General features: G+C 42.4%; 1 protein-coding gene across 1 annotated transcript in view; it reads right to left on the bottom strand.

Annotated features, from left to right (window-relative positions):
* The window catches only part of LOC146822224 (antileukoproteinase-like), a 371,091-nt gene that overhangs the window by 345,279 nt on the left and 3,129 nt on the right, over positions 1 to 22,683 (bottom strand). The gene's annotated exons all lie outside the window — the stretch shown is intronic.

Raw genomic sequence — 22,683 nt, forward strand, 5'->3', positions numbered from 1 at the left:
TGTATTTGAATACAATCAGTGGGAACATTGCCCAACACCACCAAAAAGTAGTTCACAAACGTTTGCACACAAATGTGCATACTTTTCAGGGGTTAACACCACAGATCCAGCCTCATTTTACTATAAGGTTGTACCAACATCAGCACTGAAAATCATGTTAACAAATACTAAACAGATTTACTCTGCTTCCTTTTTGGCCCATTTTTCTGAACAGAGTTTTGACCTATAGCAAGAAGATATTGACACAAAGTCGATTTGGGAGTCAAGGGCCTGGCAAGCCCAGGGTACAGAGGCACTATTGAGAGCATGCCTTATTCCACAGCAGATGATCTTTTTAAATGATACTGTGCAACCAACATCCTGTCTTAGGATAGCCAAGATGAAGGAGCTGAACACTCCTAAATTTCCAACACCAAACCATGGGTGGCAGAATTCTTCTACAAAGGAAGGGGCAACAATTGATGACATTCTAAAGTACAATATAACAGACCCCAATTGGAAGGAGTGGGCGGTTTGGCCCTTAGACTCAAACACATGTCATAAAAGGTTCCTACACATCACTGAGGGACTCAATATGCATCCAGGGGTAGTAACATTGTATAGTGTTGGGAAGTTGTACCTCCAATGGCTAGAAACCTCAACACTTGCAGAAGTGAAACAACACTTATCTTTACTCTCACAAGACATGGATCTTAGGGACTTTTTACTAGGACCTAGGAAACAACATCAAAAATGTTTCATACATGCAGGCATTTATGCTGCCTATAATGAAATCTGTAAGATTTCCCAACAAGATGCCGCAGAGAGAATACGGAAAATAGACCGTATTCATTTAGAAAAAGCTTTTGCTGTGGTGGATAATGGGTTAACAACTTTGACCTCCAGAGTATATTCATTGGGCAACATTGTATCTTCTGTTATTAATATACTGGAACAGGATTTAGCCATATTACAACACGGCCAATCACAGTTACGTTCTATGTTATTGAGCTGGACGCTACAATCTTTGTGTGTAGGCCTTGTGCCTTGGCATTTTATAAACGGTACGTCTCTGTTTTCAGAATATAATCTATTTGATACACAGATTGAAATGGCACAAAGGGGAGCTAAATATACAATGCTGCAAATTGAAAAGCTGGACAGACTGCCATTTAGGAAAAGAGAATTTAGAGAACTCAGAGGGCCCAGTAAAGTCGGTGATTTATCCCGCTACGGGTTTGGACACACGGTTAATCATGATTACAGATGGCCCATCAGGCGCTGCAGAAGCTACTGGAGCTGCAGGAGGGGTTGAAAACCAGATATCCAAAATGTTCCTGATTCTAAGAAAGGATATTCTGACTCAGTTTGAGATATAAGAAGGTAATCAGAGAGAAATCCAGGATAAATGCGAGACTTTAGAAGGGAAATTTGACGAAATAGTAAAAAGAACTGGGGATTTGGAACGGGAAGTGAAAGGCTTGTCGGAAGCTATGACCAAGAATACGAAGGAATTGGAGATGTTAAAAAAGCTGAATAGATCACTAGAAGAAGACATGGAACAGTTGGAGACACATACGAGACGTAATAATTTGAGAGTTCTTAAGGTACCAGAGGGTGCCGAGAAGGGAGACATTAAAGCTTGCATATGCAGCATATTGAGGAATGGTATTTTGAAAGACAGCCCGGATATTGAATTGGAAGAGGAAATTCAGAGGGTTCATAGGGATCCCTTTAAAGTAAATCCTGCCAGGAAAGCGCCGAGGAAAAGTTTAGTATGCTTTCAAACATATGCAGTCAAGGAATTGGTGTTAGGAAGAGCACTGAAGGAGGGGGTACTGAAGTTTGAAGACTTTAGTTATCAAATAAGGTCTGACCTGGGTAGAAGAATGACGCAAAGGCAGTGGGAGTTGGGCTCTCGAATAAGTGAGCTTAGGAGTAACGGAGCTCAGGTGCAGATGACATTTCCAGCAATGTTAAAGGTAATGTGGTGCAATAAGATGCACAATTTCCACAACCCAGAAGAAGTGGGCTCCTTTCTGGCTCAGATGGAGGGGTGAGCACTGAGCTTTGGTGTTTAGCTTTACTGGGTAGGCAATATAGTGCAGTATAGTGTAGTGAAAGGGTCTTAAGTATGTATATAAGAGTCGACTATCCATTTATTGTTTTTCTTTTTTTTTAGTCGTTTTTTTGTATTGGTATTCCTCCTTCCCGGGAAATAGGGGTCACGAAGGGCGGGTTATAGCACCCAGGGAGTAAAATGGGGGTTTCCTTTGGAGGGGTGGGGGCCACAGGGGGTGGGGAGCATAGAGGTAAAAAAGAAAAAAAAAACATTTTGTCCTCAGAACATTGCATTTGAAGGGGAAGGAGAACGATAAGGTAATTAAACATGATTTTCAAAGTAGATTTGAGAGGGGGAAGGTCATGAAGTTAGCAGAAATGAAAATGGAAAATGTTAAAAAAAACAAGCTTCACAACTTGGAATGTAAATCGGCTTCAGGGGGTAGAAAGATGCGTAGGGTGGTGGAATTGTTTTTAAAAAAGCGAAGCACAAATCCTCCTCCTACAAGAGACACATTTAGAGAGGCAGGAGGTGATGTGTTCAGATCAAAAGGGGAGCACAAGAGGAGTGGCCATTATTATTAGAAATATCTGAGGAATCAGGGTTGTAAAATATGAAACAGATGATACAGGGAGGTGGATAGTGGCCAATATTTTGGTACAGGATAAGCCCCTGATATGTGCAGCGTATTATGGACCCAGTGAGGATAACCAGGGGCCCTTAGCAAAGCTTGAAGCGTGTCTACTAGAAACAGAAGCTCCTATAATTCTAGGAGGAGAGGTTAACTTGGTCTTAAACAAAGATTTAGATAGAATGTCAAGGGTAAAATATGTTGTTCCCCCAAAAGCATTTGCCAAACTGAAAAAAATGATAAAATAATTTAATTTGGTAGATATTTGGCGCAGTAAGAATGGAGAGACAAGAGAATTCACGTAATACAGCAAAAAATATAGATATTACTCTCGCATTAATTACTTTCTCGTAGACCAAGCTTTCTACGCAGATATAGAAACAGTATTGCATTCCCCTGCAATTCTATCTGACCATTCGGCAGTGGTAATGTCTCTAAACATCCATCAAAGAGAGGAGCAAAGGAGATGGACGTTAGATAGGACGATTCTATTAGATGAAGACGCTATAAGAGATTCGAAGGAGAAAACGGAAGAATATTTTCGGGTGAATATTGGCTCCACAAATGAGCAAGTGGTCCTGGATGCGTTTAAAGCTTATCTAAGAGGAATTTTGAGCTCTATAATTGGGGAGAAAAGAAAGATTGCAAAACAGGATGAAGATAGTAGAACTAGGGAGATGAAGATGAAAGAGTAAGCTTTACAGAAAGCCTCCCTCGAAGGCACAAGTAATATCCCTACCCTAGTTAAGGATCTAGAAGATCTACAGGCCAAATTCTAGGCCCAGCTGGATAAAAAACTACTCGAGAAATGGAAGGTAAGCAAACTTCAACATTTTGCTTATGGTGAAAAATGTAGTTCTCTGTTGGCCTGGAAAAGTAAAGAAGACAGAGCAAGAAATATAATAAAGAGTTTAAAGAGGAGCTCTGTGCAAATGCGGACATACTGAGGGAAGCTAGAGGGCTGATGAGTGAACTGTATCAAGTAACTGTATTTCCAGACCCACAGGGTATCAATGAATGGTTAATGCAGGAAAACCTCCCACAGTTAGCTGAAGAACAGAAAATATCTCTGGGAAAGGAGATAACAGAATAGGAGGTGAAGAAACAGTGTACAAAAATGGCTAGGGGGAAAGCTGCAGGGCCAGATGGCATACCGATGGAGGTATACATATCCCTGCTAGATATAGTAGTACCCATATTTGCGTCATTATGTAATAGATTATATATCTTGGGAGAGAACATCCCTAGCACATGGTCAGAAGCCACGATCACCTTAATACTCAAACACAATAAAGATCCACAGAAAGTCGATTCCTATAGACCGATACCTCTTTTAAACGTTGGCTATAAGATCTATTCAGGTATCCTAGCAGCACGTATGGCCAAGGTGATAAAAGAGGTTGTGCATCTTGTTCAAAGGGGCTTTATTCCAGGAAGGCAATTAAACGAGCTTACGTTACAGATGATAGGAGCTATTGATATTGCCGAAGTAGGAAAAATACCCTTGACAGTAGTAGCAGTAGATGCTGCTAAAGCATTCGATCAAGTTAATTGGAGATATATGTGGGAAGTTCTCAATGGGTTTAATTTCCCAGAGAATTTGGTGAGGGCGATGAAAAACCTATATCAGAACCCCAGAGCCAAGGTATTGACTAATGGTGAATTGTCAAATTGGTTCAGCATAACAAGAGGCACAAGACAGGGATGCCCATTGTCTCCACTCTTGTTTAACTTATATATAGAACCCCTGGATATTTTCATTAGAGCAGATACAATGATTTGCCCAAAACTAACCCAAAAGAGGCAATACCTAATCAAATGAGAAAAGCTGAGGGTTTTGGCTTAATCTCAGGATATAAAGTCAATATAGATAAAACTGAGATTATGCAGAGGAATCAGGAAACAGACATTCAGGGAGCGAAAACAAGAATGGGACATTTGGGGGTAATTATTACACAGAAATTGGAAGATATTCCAAGATAAAATTGGAAGAAAGTAAGTCAGGAGATTTCATCTACACTGTTGAGGTGGGCGAACCTGCCGTTAAACATCTATGGTAGGGTAAACCTTATAAAAATGGTTATACTCCCAAAAATTACGTTTCTTTTTAATTCAATCCCTTTGTCTTTTAAAAAAGAAGATATAGCTAAATTACAGGGGAAAATTGGCAGTTTTGTTTGGGCATCTAAGGGTTCAAGGATAGGGTGGAAGAAATTGAGGAGGAAACTGGGGGCTGGGGGGTTGGCGTTACCAGATCTGCTTGTGTACTGTTACGCTTTCCATTTAAAAAACTTCCGTATGTTAGCAAACAAGCCAGATGGGCCATCTCTGGATGTATTGTTTACAGCAATGCTTGGAGAGGTGGGTCGAGGCCAACAAACTTTTTATTTAAATATGGTGACCCAAAATTTTTCAAAAAGGTTAGATTAAATATTCTGAGTACAGCATTAAGAACATGGCTGTATGTTCGGAAACAAATGAAAATTCCTTACTATTCTATGAGGGCACCAATTTGGGAATCAACTGGGACCCCTACATGTTTGAAAGATCAATTGAGTCAACCGCTAAAAGATGGGGGTATTCACTATTGGGCAGACCTTATGAAAGAGGGAGGTCTAGTGAGCTGGGAGACGCTTAGTAATCTGACTAAGGGAAAGCTTACAAGGTTTAAATATTACCAATTGGGCTCCTGGTGGGTTGCACAAGATTGGGCACAGGAGGAGGAAGATCCTAAGTTAAACCAGATAACAAGAACAGAGCACTGGGAGAAGGAAATCTTCTACTGGTATTGGGCCTTTTTAGATGCAGAAGATACGCTTGAGGCCGATGTAAGGAAATTATGGAGTGAGGAGCTTAATGAGGAGGAAATTGAAATCAGATGGGAAAAATCATTTGAAATGTTACGAGCAGTTGTGAAACCAGCCTCATTTAAGCGTAACCATTTATTTACTGCTCACAGAGTTTACTGGTCTCTGATGAAGTTAACAAAGGTTACAGGTAATAAATACTGCTGCCCAAGATGTAAGATAGAAGGAGCCGATGACAGGCATATGTTCCTGGAATGCCAAATTTCTGGTCGGAGGTCTGCTATTTTCTGGGAGAGTTCGGAGGTAAACAAATCAAGGTAAGCCCTTGTTTGGTGTTCTTTGGGCTCTCGCAAGAGGAAAAGGTGGGGAAAGATGTTGCTTCCAAACTTATCTTTTATGTGATTTTACTTGCAAGGCATGACATATGCAAGAAGTGGAAGTCTGAGGAGCCCCCCATTCTTTGCTGAACTTTTAAAAAGCATCATAGTAACAAGTGAATCAGATATGGCCTGTGACCCAGGGAGTAGAGATAAGGTCTGGACTTTATTCATGGAATGGAAAGAAAAAACAAGCGGGTCTAATGATTAAGCCAACGTGCCGGCGGCTCTGAAGTTCCCAGTGTTTATTCTCAAGGGTGGTACAGAGAAATGGGGACGGGTATCAGAAACGGCACTCTCCATAATGTAGTACTCATTCCTCTCTCTGATGGTCATCACAATCAGAATAGAGAGATAGGAAGAGTCTCAACATGAGAGCTGGCAATATGAGGACATAGAAAAAAAAAACAGACTACCATTTACAGTGGCTGAATTACCATCAACTGAGTGGCTAATCCACGGCCAAATCACTGTACGTTCACTACATTTCAGTTTCACTATTGCCTTGAGCAAAGTCAGGCAGGCACATATGAAAAATTGGGTAAAGAGTACATTAAGAAATCCTGGGATTTATCATATAGATTTCTATGCCGGAGTGGGGATCGAGAAGTGTTTCTTAGTGATACCAACTGCAAGAGCGCTTTGAGCGGTTCTCTCATATGCCAAGATTTCATTTTGCACGGAGCATGTAATGGTTCAGTTTCAAATCTGTCTTGCCACATGAAAGGAACACCAGCTGCCATGATAACGCCAGTGTTCGAGTTACTTTCGAATGGGAGTTACTTGATGCTGAACAATCAAGGTTGTTGTGGCATGCTTCCAGGCATTGCATAGCTGGTCACCATGAACACCTGTGTTACTTGCTGTATGCAAGTATTGTTTCCTTCGACAAATACAGTCAGGGAGGCGCTAGTATGGCCTTCACTGAATGTTTCATTGATACAGTTTGATGCTTTGAGCAGAATGAAAGCCATGCTTTTACAACAAACCGTGCCATTAACCTCCGCTCAAGAAACCTTTGAACTTCAAGTTGCAAGGACCTCGACAGAGATACAGGCACTAATCCGCACCAACTGCCCCCTACATTTCGTAGAAATGGTGGGACGTATCTTTAATATGTCTGATACGAGTGGCATTATACCCCTATTTAAGACCAGAGTTATTCCTAACTTCATACAATCCGTGTTTGGAAGCATTTTCGGGGGTCTACCTGATTATCGTCTACCTGCTGAGCATTGGACGGACCATCCGCCAGCCAGATTGCAAAAGCTCTCCTAGAAAGACATTACCGTGAGTGCATGATACAGCATCTCGGTGCACCTCGCCTATGAGAACTAAGTGCTTCTTGGTTCTTATCCTTCAGACCAGTCTTTGAGGACTGCATCGTACCTGTCTTCCGATGCCTGTTCTGGGGAAGCGAATACGAGTTGAACATCTGTCTGACGCCTCTGACGGAGACGCCAGCAGACTTAGACTACAGGCTGGAACCTTTGTGGTCCCATGCACAACTCTGTCCCCAGTGTATTCCCATCTTGACGCATGCCTTCCTTGAGGAACCGCAGGTGCCTTTCACGACTGAATTACATTTCAGCTCCAGCATTGATAATGAGGTTTCGAATCCGGTACCGGAAGCCTACACACCAGCTACTGGCAACGAGGAGTTACATCTATGCACACTTGACGTGCTATGCAAGGTATTGCAATGTTTGTCCCCTGCTGTAGTAGGCAGCGATAATGTTATGTCTCCCAGCCAGGACTTCTAATCTGAATCTGGCTCACCGTGTGCTGGGAACGAATATGGGACTTTTTCCTTCCCTATCTTTTTCAAAATAACTCTTTTCAAATTGACATTTTCTATCTCAAAGCATGGCCTTCTAAGTACGCTTACAGTAGTTCAACTTGTGTGATCGAACTCATTTAGAACTGTGATTTGGAGAACTTTACAACAATGTCAAACATTACCAAAGAACACATTTCCTCGTTTTTTAAACTGTTTTTAAATGATTTTTTAACGTGTTTATAAACATTTTAAATGACTACTTGATAATGTTATGCACTGACGCTTTTATAAATGTGTATTTCAAAAATGTGTATTATTATTGTTAAGTATAAGGTGGAGTGGGTGTTATATTTCTTATCGGTCCAGGGAACATCGTACACTTTCCCTACATCAGCTCCCATTATTTCATATGACGATCCTTATAAGGACATAACTCCAAATAAAGACAGAATGCTTTATAGGGACATCACGTCTTATAAGGACTGCTGCCTTTTATGGACTAAACCTTTCACTTAGTTTCATGCCGAGGGTGGGTTTTTCCCAAACGATATTGCTAAGACGTTATCCTTAGCACATATATATGATTGATGAGTACACTCTCCAGGAGAAATACTTCACCTCTCCCATCGACGCACAAGGTTTTATCCCCAACGTCATCCTCATACTGAACAATGGGTAACACACGTACATAGACTGTATAAATACAGCACCTCTTGCTATCAGAAAGCAGGAGGGAACCGAGACTTCAAGACCGACACACTGACCAGAGACGCTGCAGCTCCGGCATGCCATCGCTCCAGCTGACAGTGGTCTGACGATCCCTTGCGGGTTGTCCAGCTCAAGTCCAGGACGAAGTCCCACACTCTCACTATTCAGGTATGGGGTTCCAGCTAAAGCCTAGTGGGATTCTTGGCTCATAGGCTCTTAGGCTCATAGGCTCATAGGCTCTTAAGCTTAGGCTCTGTAGCACCTACTCAACATGCTAGGTACGCTTAGGTACATTTAGTCAGGCATCTTAGGAGTACGCACTTTATTTTATAAATGCATTTCATGTTCATGTATGTGTTCATGACTATTGAAAAATGGTAGAACAATACTATTCCTTTTTATTCACTGTACTGCTGGTTCTATATCTCTGCTACTGCGTTACAGTTTTGACAGCGCACATATTTTACACGAGAAGAACAACGGTACAATAAATCATTATTGTAAAAACGCTCAACTGTTTCTTCTATGTATCCCTCTGAGCAAAACAAGCATGCATGAGTGACTGGGTGAAAAGTAGTATATTATTTCCAAGAGTCTGAGGTTATTGTGTTCTAAGGTTGCCAAAAACGAATCTCTCTGATAACCGAAGATTCTAGTGGCACTGCGAGCTAGCTAATGCAAACCATAGGCTAACATATGAGGCAGTGGTGTACGGAGTCAGTCTGCCACCAGACTCACAGTATATGTTATCCGTAAACAGCATAGGTCCTGCTTGACAGGGTACTATTGGGACTACACTATAGTTGGCGGTCACCATCGGCAGTCACTGTCAGCACGAAGAGCAGGTTTCAGGAGAGCTTTGTGTTGGCAGTTGTCGCAGGCAGCAGAGTCTTGGCGCAAATTAGCCTGTTCACGGTCGTAAGGAGCCCAAACTTCAGGATTTTCACCTCATCTTTTCTTCAAGAGGAGTACAGTCTTATGCCAGTCAAGGGTCCAGGACCTGGGGGGCATCGCTTGGGGATCAGGTCTCACTCCTACAGAGGCCAACAGCAGGGCGCAGACAGGTCTAGTGGGAGTATGGCTGCTGGGTAGTTGTAGGGAGACCTCTGAAGCTTGTTGTGCCTCTGTAGCTCACACAGGAGGTCAGCCAAGTAACCTTTGAAGTCACTCAGGCTAGCCTGGCATGAAGACAAGCAGGTCTATCTTCCTTGTCAGACAGCAAGGCAGTCCTTTAAGCAGCATGGCAGTCCTTTAGAATCTTACAGGACTGTTCTGCTGAGTGGCTCTGGAGGTACAATAGTTATACCTGGTTCCAGCCTATGTGTGGCAGAACTCCCTGTCCTACCCTCAAGCTGGATCTGGAAAGTTCATCCCCTGGTCAACTGTCTGGAGGTGACAAAAGGCATGGCAGGCCCGGTGTCAGGTTCCTTTGTGTGTACTGTAGGTAATGCCCTTTAAAGTGTAAGTGAGGCTGGGCACAGCTCCTCCCCAGATATCCTGTCAGAATGGCCCATCCCATCTCTACCTCAACTCCCTTAGTGTTACTGTCTGGAAACAATACACAAACTCCCAGTGATGTGACCCAGGACACTGGCAGAAAGGCACAGTTAGTTGGGACAAGAAAATGCTAACCTTCTTAATGCAGCATTTTCAAAATTGTAACTCAAAATTCAACTTCACCATTAAAGAGGATTTTAAATTGCAATTTATTTGAGTGCAAACTGCATATCTCTATCTTCTCCCAATCAAAAGTCAGCACTTATTAAATGTGATAAATAACCCAGTGTTAGTCGATGGGAGAGACAGGCCTTACAACAGTGAACAAAAACCTGAGTACACCTGTTCTACTTTTTCGAATTAAATCGTTTTTTTATTGGCAAAACACATGACAAAAAAGTACAGTGCATTATTGCCTACAATCCTGTGGGCCGGTGATTTCACAAACAAAAAATAGAGAGCATGGTTAATGGTCCACAGAGCAACTAAACCGTAAAGTAACACAGCATGTCGCCTACAATCCATCATGAAGTGAGTGATAAATGTAACATCATGAGAAAAGAACCAATGCCGGGGCGAAGACACTGCACATGCCTATATGACAGTGCTACCAGGGCACACCGTAGCACATGGAGAGCAAGTAGGTCTGCATTTAAGTGATCAAAAAAGAAAAATGAGAACTAACCAAAATTCTAAACATATGAACCCGATACCCTCCCCTACCCCACCCCTCCTCCCTCTTGGTGAGCCACCCGTGTACTGGGACCTACACATGCATACCTACTATAACAATATCAGTCCCCTTGGAGTAAAGGCGATTATGTTAGGGGCGATTGCCCTGATCCACTACCGGGCTCTCAGGGATCAACTTCAGGAGCCGCAAGTAGGCAGGACAAGTTAGTTCCCGGAATTCTGAGAATAAGATTGTAATAAAGGGCACCCACACCATAGAGTATTCAGATTTGTCCCCAGGGTGGCCATGGACAACCGCTCCATACCTAGAAGGGACCACAACTGGAGCAGCCAGTGGGAGTGATCTGGGATCCTGTCAGTCTTCCAGCCCGCCAAGATAACCCGGTTAGCAGCGTTGAAGGCTAGGGTGATCTGTTTGCCTTTGAGTGAGCGCAAAGGGAAGGTCAATGAATTGGGGAGTCCAAGCATAGTATAGGCGGGAAATCTTGGAATAGCAGTATCAAAGGCCCTGTCAATCTCGTCAAGGAATGTGTCCCTGTTCTACTTTTTAAATGTAATGCACCCTGCCCCATGAGCCTAATTTAGGGGAGACTTATAAATATTAAGAAGGAAGGTTTAGGCCTGGCAAAAAGTTTACTTTGCCAGAATGAAATGGCAGTTTAACATGGCACTACATACTGGAGTGGCAGGCCTGAGACATGTTTTAAAAGGCTACTTTAGTGGGTGATACAATGAGATCTGCAGGCCCACTAGGAGCATTTAATGTACATGCCCTGGGTACATGTAGTACCATTACCTAGGAACTTACAGGAAAATTAAATGTACCAATAAGGTAGATGCCAATTGTGCTGTGTTTTAGGCAGACAGCACTAACACTTTACCACTGGTTAGCAGGGAAAAGGTGCACAAATTCCTAGTAGCCAACAAAAATGGGTTTAGTAGGAGAAGAAAGAGGAAAGCAAAACTTTTGGGGTACTCTGCAAAAGAGGGGAAGGACCAACATAAATATTTACCTACATTAGTAATAAGGTGCATTATTGTAATTAAATTCAATTTGTATGTACACCCTGTTTGGCGAGGGGCTCAGTACATATTTTTGAAAATTTGGTTAAAGGTACAAGTCCGTAATTGCAGCCTGTTGGACAAAGTAAGTAAAACATTTTACTTAGCTCAGTAGATGTGATTGTTAGGCACTCATAGGGGGCATCCTTATATTAATACTGCCGTTGCTGACAGGGTTTGCCACTGACTCTGGGCCTAATGAGGGACGAGAAACGTCTGGTTAGTATGAAGTTTTCACAGAGAAACTGGCTGTTTACCTCTTTTTTCAAGTTTTTAAGCACCCTTCTTCAAAGCTGCACTGGCCATCCTGGGCATCGGGCGTTTCCGTGGGAGGCCAGGAGGGTAGGGCTGCTTTTGTTATTGGGCGCTGCTTTTGGAGCACTGCAGCAGTTTTAAAAGCACTACAGAGTTCCTCGCATATCCAGTAGTTTTCAGGCAACAATAAAAGTGTCAAGATAACTCTGGTGATTAATATTCCTGCTGGATAGAGGACTAATATGCCTGCTGCAAAGAACATATACCATGCAGATCACGGAACAGTATAATATGCCCATAGCTCAGCGAGCTGCCTTTGTCACAGAGATACTTTTGTTACTCTGCAGTGCATAAGTTACAATCGTAATCTAGCACAGTGAGTTGTGAACTGCCATCAAAGAACTACATGGAAACTGCATTGTACAGGAGTCTTTTATTACCTTAACGTTGCTAATGTTGCAGAAGCAAATGATGAGCATGCTCCTATAATGAAGCCTGGTCGGAAAAGCCTTGCTAACTCTGCACCATGGTTTATTTCCTCTCTGGCAAAAGGAAAGCTTTCTTGCAAGCAGCTTGAAAGAAAGAGTGGAGGAATCATTATAAGTTGGAACACAAACTTAGATATTAACTTGATTGAGACAGTATCACAACCTGATAAAAGAGGCTAGAAAAGTTATTTTTCAGTTCTCAAATTGAGTTTGTTAATAATGACCCAAGAAGATTTTTCAGATCACCAAGTCATTTCTTGAACCCAAAGCCTTTAGGAGAAATATTACTCCTCCTCATACATTATTCAACAATCTCTCCAATTGTTTTGAGGAGAATATCATTACTATCCGAAGGGGCTTTAACAGTAATTCTGATAGGTTGGGTGGGGTGATTCTCACTGCCTCTTTCAGGATATTTCCCATCCTCAGCTGAAATGGCTGCTTTTCAACGTATTTCTCTTCAGCAATCGAAACAAGCTATATAACTTGTAAATCAGACTCCCATTTTGACCCATGTCCCCCAGCTGTCATTGGCAAAGCTATTGAGGCCATACATCCTATGACTAAAGCCATTCTTAATGCCTCTCTTTCCTCAGCGTTGGTTCCTGAGACATAGAAGCTGGCAACAGTCAAACCGTAATTGAAAAAGCCAACAGCGGACCCTAATGTTTTATCTAATTTTAGGCCTATCTCCATTCTCCCTGCCTGACTAAATTGTTAGAAAAATTTGTCAACAAATTACTTATGATCTTTCTTGAAAATTCCAGCATTCTTCATCCCTAAGAGTCAGGTCTCAGACCCAGGCAATCCACAGTATCTGCTCCTAGAGTTAGATTCCGCCCAGATAGGAGATAAACTTCCCCCAAAAATGTGAGAAGTGGAGAAAGGACCTATCGGAGGGGGAAGATGGCGGACTAGCGTCGCCCCGTCTCGCAGCTCCGCAAAGGTCCCGGCTGGCTATGCTGACACGGTGATGTAAGGGACAGGCTTACTCACACGAAATACCGGCAGGGTGAGCTTGGACTCAGCTGCAGTCTCTGGCGGCACTGGCGGAGGGTCTGCTGGCGAGTCTGCTGGTCGAATAGCTCCCGCTGCTCCTTTGAATCGGGAGTCTACCGGCCGCGTTTCCCTGAACGAGAAACAGCGTTAAGGTGGGATATGGCACCGCCAAAGAACGCTGTGAAAACGGCCCGTGCTACCGGGATAGCGGGATTACAAGTCCCCCTGCAGGGAGAGGACAACTTGAAGAGCAGAGCTAAAGTTGCTCTGACAAGAACCCGGCAGACCTGCATTACGGCTCCTAGAAGTAGGTAAGGTGGCTGAGCTGATATCAGAATGTGAGCTCCGCGTCCAAACAGCGGATGCTATTGTGTTTGCATCGCTACTTTGTAGCGCGACTGCTAGAGAAAGTGAGACTGATTCTGCTGAGAGCAAGCTATCGCCGAACTCTGTTGAAAGTATAGAAGAGGAGCCTGAAGTTGGGGGTGAGTTGCCTGTACGGTTGGATCAGGGGGCGAGCGCGGACCCGGGAAACTTGGGCCATTGAAGTGGATGATATTATAGAAATACCGGCTACGAGGAGCTGTGGCACTGAGGGGGACGGACCGCACATCAACAGGGAAATTAATGGATAAAGTCCCTGTAGCATCAGCCACAACTGTGAAGTGTTTAGCCCTGAGGCCGATGGGTCTAAAGATGATACTCAAATGAGACAAATGAGCCAAAGTGATGCTTTTGGTCAATCTTAAATACGCCTGGCGTGGCGGCGGAGGCTGCAACCTCAAGGAGTTATCAAGAGGATTCACATAAATCCCACAATACTTTAGTGGGGAATCAAAAGAAAAAGGATAATAGGGGAAGAACCCTTACAATACTAAACCCCGCAAGAAATCTATCGACCCACAAGGGGGTAGCTTATATAATAGCTTTGGAGCCCGCCGAGGGGGTGGTTTTGAGAACAGTCCACTCAGGAAATGGGTACAGGCAAAGGGAGAGGTCATGGCACTGATCTCTCGCCTGTCTGGCTCTGGCTTAGCAAGGGGTCAAGGAACCGGGAGTACAACCAGCAATGAAAATAACGAGGAAGGTGCAGAGCAAGAGATATCCCCGACCTATCCCCTAACTAATTCGGCAGGATACTCTATTCAGAGCAGTCTAGACAGTCTGGCCGGACCCAGCGAGGAATTGGCTAACAAAATACAGACAGCCTCATTGGGGACTGAGTGCGAGACGGAAGGAAAACAGCTTATGGCAAAGGAGTCTTGACTGGCAGCAATATTTCAGGCCTTGCAAGAACAACGGCGTGAAGCTCAGGACCACCATGCGCAGGTTAGGGCAGACTATCTCAACATTAAGTTGTCACTGGATGAAGGAACGGGTACAGTGGCTAGCATCACAAAGGATGTGACAGAGCTACAAAGCAGGGTAGCAGAGACAGAGGAGTCAGTCACTTCTATTGCGCAGAACATCCAGTCACATGATCAACAGCTCCAGGCTTGCCAAGCTACAATTGAGGAACTGGAAAACAGGCAAAGGCGGAATAACCTAAGATTATTTGGGGTGCCGGAGGGTAAGGAGGATGCTGATCCCCGGGCCTTTGTGGTCTGACTTCTTCAAAAAGCATTTCCGGATCTATCGGACTGGGACTGGGATTGTCAAGTTCAAAAAGCACACAGGCTCCCCTTCACTACACAGAGGCCTAATGCCCGGTATCCTCGCCCCATTTCGATTTTTTGGGGGAATTTTTTGCTGAGACAAGCATTGTCCTTTAAGGCTCGCCCAAATTCACTAGTAGCAGTGGATTCTCTATCAATATTCTTTAGATCTGAATTAAGCTGTGCTACTATGGAAAAAAGATGGAAAATTAGACAACTTATTGACCCACTTAAAGCGACAGGGGCTCAAGTGTTTCTGCAGGAACCTGCAAGATTGAAAGTTATTAAAGATGGAGAGCCACTATTCTTTGGCTCAGATTTGGAGGCTAAGTTAGCACTAACAAAATGGCAGACGGCTTGAAGATCTGGCATGAACACTTGGCGGACTGCTTGGGTTATGCTGAATCTTACAATCTTTGCATCTTGTTTTTGGAGGTTTTTTTTACATTCTGTTTTTGTGTCTCGGCTAAAAGGGTTTGGGGAAGAGCTGATTAGAATTATATGGAGACTGGGCCTGGATGGCTACGGGGGTAGTAAGGGGGTAAGCCAGCTCATATCTCTTTTTCCTTTTGTTATGTTCATGAGGGGCCAGCTGGGGATGGGCTTTGTGGGGGCTGAGACGTAAGCTGCCATATTCAGCGGCAGCTGTTGGAGAGGGTGATTCCTTCTTTATGAAACGGGGAGGGGAGGGGATGGGTAGGTTGGCTTCAAGGAGTGGGGAAAAGGGTATCCTAGGGAGAGAGCGGGGTATAAATAGGGAAAAAGTCAAAAAGAAGGTTTGCAGTTTTATCATAGGTGGTGGGATCTCAGCGGCTACTATTACTTTTGCTTTGAGGTTTTGTAATTTAACTAAACGGGTATGGCATTGATCAGGTGTTTATCTTGGAATGTGTCTAGACTGAATAGGGGGCCTAAAAGCCAACTAGTGCGAGAAGAGCTTAGGGCATATAAACCTCATTTAGTACTTTTAACAGAAACACACTTAGCATATCAAGACCAGGGTTTTCTTGAACAGCTGGGATTTCAGAAAATAGTATGTACCTCTCAAAATGTGTCAATCAGGGGGACTGCTATCTTAGTGTCTAAAACATTAGACTGTCTAGTTCACAAAGTTCTAGCAAATCAAAGAGGGAGATGGGCTATTGCTCAAATTGAAATTAATACTGTGAGATATGTTTTTTGTGTTTTATATGGTCCCAATGTCGATGATCCGACTATATTTGGTTAAATCTGTTTAGAATTAGTGGGATGGCAGGGGGTGGTGGTTTTGATCGGAGATTTTAATTGTGTTATTTATTATGGTATGGACTCTACTAGCCGGCCACTTGCCCTAAGAATGATGAAGGTGAGAGCTTCTATTTTAGAACTTGGGCGCCTATATTCACTGCAGGATGCATGGCGTTTTTTGTACCCAAATAAGCCGGGATATACGTATTACTCTGCGCCACATCTGCAGTACTCGAGGATCGACATTGGCTGGGTTTCAGGTGCTATTTTGACAGGGGCAGACATGGAGATATGTCCTAGGATTACATCTGACCACAACCCCATAATTTTTTCTTTTCGGGCTAACTCCACTCCTAAAGCTGCTCGCTTATTTCGCTTATTTACCTTTCCACGGTATTTGGTTACAAATTCTGAGTTTTTGGTTTTTATTTATAACATTGTTTTGGAATACCTTACAGGTAATATAGGGTCTGCCTCGCTTTGGGTTGTACGGGTTGCTAAGAAAGCATTTATCATGGGAGTCACTCAGCAGTTCGTGCGCCAACAGAATAGTGAACGGGAGAGACAAACCAAAGATGCTTATCAAACGCTTATAAGCTGTGAACTTCAGCATGCCGAGGCCGTCCGTCTACAAAAGCCAGACCAATATCTTCTGTATGTTTCTCTTCTGGAGCAGAAGGCAGTGATAAATAGGGTTTTAAAAGAGATAATAGCTGCTTGCTTTACCAAACATAAGACACTACAATATGAATATGGGGATAGGATAGGGAAAGTTTTAGCTCATCAATTTATGGATAACTGCCTTAGAACTAAGATTAAGGCTATAAAAGGCGAGGGTGGCATTCTCTATAGATGCCCCCAGGAGATAGCTAATCAGTTTTCTATTTTCTATCAGCAATTATATTCCCCAGATCCAGTACAAGACTTAACTGATATGCAGAGCTACTTACAAGGGAGTAATCTGCCGACTCTGACAGAAGAAGATTTTCTGTTATTAGGGCATGAGATTACAGTGGAGGAGGTTTTGGAGGCGATAGGGGGGCTATCATCAGGGAAGGCGACTGGGGATGATACACTCCCGGCAGAGCTCTATAAGTGTTGCAAAAGCCTTCTGGGCCCGGTGCTGCATGATGTAATCTCTCAAGTAGGGATCACGGGACGAGTTCCATATTCATGGAATATGGCCAACATAATCTTTTTTTAAGATCAAGCTACAGAGGAACGGGCTTCGTACCGCCCAATCTCTTTAATTAATGCAGATGCAAAGGTGTTTGCTAAGAAATTGGCCACCCGGTTAGCTCCAATGATGGCCAGCCTGGTTTTTCCCCAGCAGCATGGGTTTATTCATGGGAGAGATACCACTGCCCATGTTAACACGGCAATAGCAGCTTTTGACGTGGCGGGGAAGCTAAAAACTGAACTGGGCATGGTCTTATTGGATGCAGAAAAGGCATTCGACCGGGTGGCCTGGGAGTATCTCCGGGCAACACTCACTGTATTTGGGGTTAAGGCAAATTTTCGGAAAACTGGTTGAGGATTTGGATCACAACCCGATGGCTATGCGACAGTGTTCAAATGTTCAAACTATCCCCTTTTCTATCCGGTGCGGCACGAGGCAGGGTTGCTCCCTCTCTCCGCTCTTATTTGCTCTTTATATAGAGCCATTTATTCGAGCACTGCTGGCTAACAATCTGATTTGCCCATTGAATATTGAACAGCGTCCTCTCAAACTTACGGCATATGCCGATGATATAGCCATTTTTACGGAGAAGCCAAAGGAGGCTATAGAAAATATTAACAGAGAGGCTAAGCAGTTTGGATGCTTCTCCGGCTATAAGCTGAATAGCAAATAAACTCAAGTCATGCTTAACTTTCAACCGGAAGTTCCGATTGAAGGGGCCTGTCCGAGGGTTACATATCTCAGGGTAAAAATTTCGTTCAAAATTGAGCTTATACATTCACTAAACTATGTCTCTTCACTAACCACAGTTACTAAACAACTGAAGGTGTGGCACAAGCTTCCACTTAGCATCTTAGGTAGATGCAATGTTATAAAAATGATGATACTTCCCAAGTTCCTTTATCTTTTTAGGTCCATCCCACTACGAATTCCTAATGGGATTTTTAAGAAACTAGATGGAGTTTTGAGCAGCTACATATGGGGCTATAAGAAGTCAAGCCATGCTATTTGATTGTTGAAGCTCCCTTATAATCAAGGTGGCTTAGATCTCCCTTATTTTAAACTTTATTTTTCGGCTGCTTTTGTTGGTCGCTTGCGCAGTCTCTTGAACCCTGAGCAATTGGACTTCTGGCATTGGTTGGTTCTTGGGGGTGGGAGCCAGATGTTCTTGTATCGAATTCATGACCCCAACTATTTTAAACGCGTGTGGTTTAAGACTATTAGAGATTCTGTATATATATGGCAGGGCATTAAAATGAGATTTTCTCTATCCCCCGTATATAGCAAACTCCCTCTTTGCAGCAATTTTAGACACTTTGCTTACTTTACTATACACCTGAAAGGATTGCCAGATGGTCTCAAGGTGGGGCTGTATGGGGGGGATTCATCGAGGGACACATCAGAACTACCCTAAATGTGGGTTATATGCGGCTGGCATTGTTCATATGTTTGTTATGTGTCCTTCCTTAAAGCTGTTCTGGGATAAGATATTAGTGACAATTAAATATAGACTTGGCTGAGACCTCATGCTTTCAACAACCGAAAAGATGTTAGGGTACAAGGAAGACTGTGGTCGGATTAGGCCTACACTGAAAATTATGCTGGTTGCTGCCCGGTTGGCGATAGCTAGAGCCTGGATCTCTCCTAAACCCCCTACGGAGATAGAATGGTGGCTAATCCTTAAGAAAACTGGGAAAAGGGAAAAAGCGCTGGCTAAAGCAAGGGGTACTCAAGCCCTACCAAAATACAGGTCCATGTGGGGCTGTTTAGAAGAGCTTTAAAACTTTTGGTTAAAGCTTGCTGATTGTCATATGGATATACAGATATGAAATAGCTTAGGAGAGCTCCCATCGTTTTGTGTTTTTCTTTTTTATTATGTTTTGTTCTTTTTTTTCTGACTGTAGAACTGTACTTCTTTTTGACAGAATTTGTTTTTTAAAAAAGAGAGAGAGAAGTGGAGAAAGGATACTTGAAACCAAAAATTTAATTGATTTGAGTCCAAACCTTACCCCAAAAATTATTGACAAGCGGACACATAAAAAGTAAGTGGTATAGATCCGTGTGAGGGCGAATACATGTCCAGCAGGTATCTGAGAGTTCATCGTGTGTTGCATTCAGTACTCGGAGATAATAAAAGTCTGTTGTAAACAAAGAAAGGTGTCTGTTTGGTGTTAACTGCTCTTCTGGGTTTTCAAATTTTAGTCCATATCTTATTCCATAGTATCGTGGGCCAGCAAACCTCTAAATCATGTTCCCATGATATTTCCACCTTAGTTTTATCTCGTGGTGTAACTGGAATATGTAAGTAATTATAAATAACAGAAGCTTTGGGATTAAGACGTAGGAGAGTATGTAGATTATTATTATTTGAGGAGGGTATATGAGCATTGAGAGAGTCTGGTAATATATACTTGACATGAGCGTCCAAAATGGCCTGTTTCAAAAGGAGATATTTAGGGAGGTAAGATGTAGGTAGATCAAAAAGTCTGCAAGTTTGCGAAAAGGACTAAATCTCATTTTGTAGGTATTATTTATCCATTTCCTCCAGGATTTCCAATATAAAGGTTTATCACGAATCAAGATCATGTTATTGTGCCATATTGTGGAGTTAGAAAAGGAAGTCCAATCCATAGGTCCCAAAGGAAATTTGGAATTTAAAATTTTTGATGTATGTTTAAGTATGGGAGTGGATGCAGATTGTGGGGTGCGGGAAAAAGATAAATATTCTTGAAATGAAAAAGGGGATATAAAAGATCGTTCAATTTCAGCCAATAGGGGAGATTGTACGGTGGAATCCGCTAGCCACCTAGATGCCTGACAGTGTAAAAAATACTTGTGGTATGTAGGAAAATCAGGGAAATTGACACCACCCTCCAACTTTGGACGAATTAATTTTGATAGAGACATACGTGACTTTTTGTTGCGCTATAAAAAAGAAGATAATATAGAGTTAATTTTTGTAAAACTTATTAGGGAAATGGATACTGGAATGTAGGAAATTGTGAAAAGGACTATAGGGGACATCATCATTGTTATAGTATCCAGACAGTCCCACCAAGACAAATACAAAGGGTGCCATCTGGTGGATAAGGAAGATAATTTCTGTAAGCAGTTTTCCATACAGCGGGAGACTGTGCCTGAAATAGAGGGAGTAAATTGTAAACCTAGGTATTTAATCTGCTGGGAGCTCCATGTAAAACCAGAGATAAGAAAGTCTTCTTTGAAAGTATATTTTGTTAAAGGTAAGCTTTCACATTTATCTCCATTTAACTTATATCCAGACACAGCTGCAAAGGAATCAACCTCATGTTAGAATGCGGGGAGCGAGGTTTGAGGTTGTGAAATAAATAGTAAAACATCATCAGCATAAGCTGTCAATTTAATTTTAGTGTCTTTGAATTCAAATCCATGTATATCATTATTTTGACGAATTTTTGATAGAAAAGGCTCTAGGGGTAAATTGAAAAGGAAAGGAGATAACGGACAACCCTGTCTGACACCCCTACCTAAGTTGAAATAAGAAGATGTTCAACCATTTGCACATACGGCTGTGCGTGGGCTAGAGTATAGAATTGATATTAAAGATATGATTTTGGCGCCGAAACCAAACCATTCAAGTGTGAAAAAAAGGTAAGGCCAGTCCATTCTATCAAATGCTTTTTCAGCATCAAGGGCTATTGCTGCTAAGGAATATGGGGGGATTTGGACAAAACATGGAAAAATAAACGGGTATTATCTGTAAGAAGACGACCTTTAACAAAGCCCGATTGTTCCCTTCCTAACATATCCGGCAGATAAGATTCTAGGCGTAAAGCCAAAGCATTTGAAAACATTTTATAGTCAATATTAACTAGAGAAATAGGTCGATCATTTTTACAATATTGTGGGTCTTTACCTTCTTAGGAATAAGGCAAATTAGGGCATCTGCAAAAGAGCCAAGGGATTTATCTGAGTGTAAAAAGGATTTTAAAAGATTATTCAATTTGGGGATTAGCAAGTGAGATAAATGCAAAAAAAACCTCAACAGTGAAACCATCCGGTCCTGGCGCCTTGTCTCTCTTACGTGTCTGTAATGCAATTGATGGAGCAGGTAGAGCAACCTTTTGTATACCTCCTCTATTTTGCATGAAAGTATTAATTGAATAACCTACTTATTATAATTTACTAATTGGGTGCTGTGATATATTTAAAAACAAACCATTTGCATACACAAATTACACGCGGGAACTTGCAATTTGCATGGCAAAATAACTCTAATAACTAAAATATGTACACATATTAATATTAGTATATGTGGTAATTAGATATTGCATAATTTATGTTGCCTCCGTGATGTTTGCATCTTCGTGGAGGACTGTAAAGGTGAATATAATGCTTTAAATGTCGCTATATGCTAGGTAAATACTAATACATAAAGGGATTAGTAAGGGTATAACATTAGAAGCATCATTTCTTTGTATTAATTACTCTTTTGTGTTTGTTTCGCTTAAGTTGATATCTGGGCCTAACGCAATATGGCGGCAGAAACCAAGTTCAGAAGTGGCCACCGTCTCGTGAAGCGCGAAGTCTACTGCGCAGACTCGGTTGGCTCCGTGAACTTCCTAACAACCTCTATACACCCTGTCCCTGTCAAGGATAGGATATTGGTGGACTGCCAAGACCCAGGACATTAGGAACTGGTATAAATGAACAAAAGAACCATACAAGTAAAAATCGAAACTTTGCAACATCAGGATTAAATCATCACCGGAGACGTAACAGCAAAATCCATGTGAACCCGGACTGACTAAAAATCGGATGTTTGCCACTAGCTAATCACGAACACTTTCCGCCCAAAAATGGTTCATGCATTCGGCGGTTACTATGACTGCACACCCTCTTTGACCCCACAGGCGATGAAGGATGCTAGCACGACTTCTGGTCCTTTGGCAATCTTTGGGACTGTAACATGCTGAGCAGAGGACTTTCGGACTTTGAGCCTTGGCCTGCTTTATTCGGACAATTGACGACAAAATCCGGTTATGCAGAGCCAATGAAATAGAGAAACCCCAGATAGCCAGAATAGGTAAATATGATGTTCTGCGATTTAAATAAATTGATCCAGAAATTCTAAACTTTGATGAGACAAATGCAAATATAAGTTACAATGAAATTCGAGATAAACAAATATTGATTAACAGAAATTACGAGTTTGTGGTTTTTCGCTGTGGAGTTTCTCAAGGGAATATTTTCTGGGGCAAAGGTCAAATTTTGCTCCGACTCCCCCGTTCAGGAATTTCTCTT

Source organism: Triturus cristatus, chromosome 6 (assembly GCF_964204655.1).
Source record: "Triturus cristatus chromosome 6, aTriCri1.1, whole genome shotgun sequence".
NCBI classification, from domain to species: Eukaryota; Metazoa; Chordata; class Amphibia; order Caudata; family Salamandridae; genus Triturus; species Triturus cristatus.